Source organism: Leptonychotes weddellii, chromosome 9 (genome assembly GCF_054177405.1).
Source record: "Leptonychotes weddellii isolate Sample4059 chromosome 9, ASM5417740v2, whole genome shotgun sequence".
Classification (NCBI taxonomy): domain Eukaryota; kingdom Metazoa; phylum Chordata; class Mammalia; order Carnivora; family Phocidae; genus Leptonychotes; species Leptonychotes weddellii.
In genome coordinates this window covers 121,854,544-121,858,426 of record NC_138377.1, presented here as the reverse complement: position 1 = coordinate 121,858,426, position 3,883 = coordinate 121,854,544, and positions in this window count along the sequence as shown.

The following is a 3,883-nucleotide window of genomic DNA, read 5'->3' as shown; positions in this document are numbered from 1 at the left end:
TTTTTTTTTTTTTTAAGATTTTATTTATTTATTTGAGAGAGAGAGAATGAGAGAGAGCACATGAGAGGGGGGAGGGTCAGAGGGAGAAGCAGACTCCCTGCCGAGCAGGGAGCCCGATGCGGGACTCGATCCCGGGACTCCAGGATCATGACCTGAGCCGAAGGCAGTCGCTTAACCAACTGAGCCACCCAGGCGCCCTCCCCTGTTATTATTATTATTATTATTATTATTTTAAGATTTTATTTATTTGACAGAGAGAGCGAGAGCAGGAACACAAGCAGGGGGAGTGGGAGAGGGAGAAGCCGACTTCCCGGTGAGCAGGGAGCCCGGTGTGGGACTCGGATCATGACCTGAGCCGAAGACAGACGCTTAACGACTGAGCCACCCAGGCGCCCCCCTATTATTATTTTTTTTAAAGATTTTATTTCTTTATTTTTGTGAGACACAGAGAGAGAGAGTGTGAGAGCATGAGAGGGGACAGGAGGGTGGGGAGAAGCAAACTCCCCACTGAGCAGACAGCCTGAGGGGGGGCTCCATCCCAGGGTCCTGGGACCACGACCTGAGCTGAAGGCAAACACTTAACCAACTGAACCACCCAGATGCCCTAAAATCCAGAGTATTTAAATAACTTGTTGAAAGTTACACAGTTTGGAAGAGATTGGGACAAGATATTCACCAGCCTTTTCTGAGTCCAGAGCCCCTGTGCCAGGGAAAGGCATGTGATGAATACTTGGCAGCTATTTAAAAAAAACCTTTTAGGGGCACCTGGGTGGCTCAGTTGGTTGGGCGACTGCCTTCGGCTGGGGTCATGATCCTGGAGTCCCGGGATCGAGTCCCACATCGGGCTCTCTGCTCAGCAGGGAGTCTGCTTCTCCCTCTGACCCTCCCCCTCTCATGCTCTCTCTCTCTCTCATTCTTTCTCTCAAATAAATAAAATCTTTAAAAAAAAAATTCTTAAAAAAAAAATAAAAAAAACCTTTTATAGTGGGATGCCTGGGTGACTCAGTGGATTAAGTGTCTGCCTTTGGCTCAGGTCATGATCCCAAGGTCCTAGGATCAAGTCCTGCATCGGGCTTCTTGCTCAGCAGGGAGTCTGCTTCTCCTTCTGCCTGCCGCTCCCTCTGCTTGTGTGCTCTCTCTCTCTGATAAATAAATTTTTTAAAAACGATTTTATGGGGCGCCTGGGTGGCTCAGTCGTTAAGCGTCTGCCTTCGGCTCAGGTCATGATCTCAAGATTCTGGGATCGAGCCCCACATCGGGCTCCCCGCTCCGCGGAAAGCCTGCTTCTCCCTCTCCCACTCCCCCCACTTGTGCTCCCTCTCTCGCTGTGTCTCTCTCTGTCAAATAAATAAATAAAATTTAAAAAAAAAAAACAAAAAACGATTTTATATATTGGGTGCTTGGGTGGCTCAGTTGGTTAAGCGACTGCCTTTGGCTCAGGTCATGATCCTGGAGTCCCGGGATCGAGTCCCACATCGGGCTCCCTGCTCCTTGGGAGCCTGCTTCTCCCTCTGACCCTCTTCCTTCTCGTGCTGTCTCTCATTCTCTCTCTCTCAAATAAATAAATAAAATCTTTTAAAAAAAGAAGAAGAGGGGTGCCTGGGTGGCTCAGTCAGTTAAGCATCAGCCTTCAACTCGGTCATGATCCCAGGGTCCTGGGATGGAGCCTCAAGTCAGGCTCCCTACTCAACAGGGAGTCTACTTCTCCCTCTCCCTTTCCCCATTCCCCTCCAGAAGCCCCCACTCATGCTCTCTTTCTCTCTCAAATATATAAATAAAATCTTAAAAAAAAAAAAGACATAATAAGAGAACAAGAAGGTAAGCCACTGAATGGGAGAAAACTTTTAGTGTATGTGTCCAAAAAGGGGACTTATATCAGAATGTATATAAACTCCTACAAATCAGAAACAGGAAGAATCCAGTGGGAGAAAAAAATAAGCATAAGAAAGAGGCACTTCATAAAAGAAAATAATCAAATAAATATTAAACATATGAAAAGGAGCTCAGTCTCATCCATTTCCAGGCAAATGCAATTTAAAACCGCCATGAAGGGCGCCTAGGTGGCTCAGTCAGTTAAACCACTGACTCTTTATTTCAGCTCAGGTCATGTTCTCAGGGTCATGGGAAGGAGCCCAGCATCTGTCTGGGCTCTGTGGTCAGCAGGGAGTCTGCTTTAGATTCTCTCTCTCTCTCTCCCTCTGCCCCTCACCCTGCTCACACACACACACACTCTCAAATAAATAAATCTTTAAAAAAAAAAAAAAAACTGCCACGAGATACCTCTACACACTCAGGAGAATGACCCAAACCCAGAAGAACGACAACGCCAAGTGTCAGCAAAGATGTGGAGAAACTGAAACTCCCATACATTGCTGGTAGAAAATAAATGAGACAATCACTTGGAAAAGCCATTTAAAGTGTCTATGAAAGCTGAATGCTTATGCAGTAACCTATGAGCCACTAACTCACTTTTAAGTGTTGTCCAACGGAATTTCCTACATACGTGCAGCAAAAGACAAGCGCTAGAACATTCATACAAGCCTCATTAATAAAAGCCCCAAACCAGAAAAAAAAACAATGTCCATCAATAGTAGAATGGATACATATATTGTGGCAGATTCATAACATGGGATTTTATATAGCAACAGAATAAATTATAGCATGTTATGCAAAAGCATGGATGAATTTCACAAATGGAATGTTGAGAAGACACAACAGGGTACATGCTGTCTGATTCCATTTACATCCAAAATGAAATAGACAAAACCAGCCCATTTTAGTAGAATTTAGGATAGCAATTATTTGGGGGGAAGTTGGGAGAAAAACAGGGCCTAGGAGATGGCCTGAGGAGGGTTTCTGGTGTGCTGGTGAGGTTCTGTCTCCTGAGCTGGGCAGTAATGGGGTGAACATTCATAAGCTGTACATCAATAATTTGTGTACTTTTCTGTATATGTGTATACATATATTATGCTCCAGTAAAAAGTTAAAAAAAAAAAAAAGGACGGAGGATGAAGTTGGACAATTTGAGACAGAGGTTGTTAATTACTCAGGAAGCTTGTTGAAAGACCCGTTCGCTGATGCCCTTCAGTTAGGAAGTGGGATGCATGATGCCACGCTGAGCTAAGAAACGGGCGAAACGTGCTGATGAATCTATTTGAAAAACGAGGGAGCTCAGAAACCCCACTGGAACTAGAATACTATGGAATAATAACATGGAATATAGGAGAGGAGAAATTGGACAGAAATCATCTAAGTTTTTTTTTTTTAAGATTTTATTTATTTATTTGACAGAGAGAGACACAGCGAGAGAGGGAACACAAGCAGGAGGAGTGGGGGAGGGAGAAGCAGGCTTCCCACGGAGCAGGGAGCCCGATGGGGGGCTCGATCCCAGGACCCTGGGATCATGACCTGAGCCGAAGGCAGACGCTTAACGACTGAGCCACCCAGGCACCCCAGAAATCATCTAAGTTTTTCACATTTTTAAGAACAATAAAGAAAATGATGAGTTTTAAACTTTGTTAAGTCACGTTAAGAACTTAATTTCTGGGGCGCCCCGGTGGCTCAGTCCGTTAAGCGTTAGCTTTCGGCTCAGGTCATGATCCAGGGGTCTTGGGATTGAGCCCTGCGTTGGGCTCTTTGCTCAGCAGGGAGTCTGCTTCTCCCTCTCCGTCTGCCGCTCCCCCTGCTTGTGTTCTCTCTCTCTGTCAAATAAATAAATAAGATACTAAAAAAATAAGAATTTAATTTCTAAATGAGTAGAAATAGATGTATAACTTCTAAACCAGTAAAGGGGGTGGGGGAGCATAAAGAAATCTTGATTGACCCAACAGAAAACTAAAAAGGATGTGGAAAGGGGCGCCTGGGTGGCTCAGTCTTTAAGCGT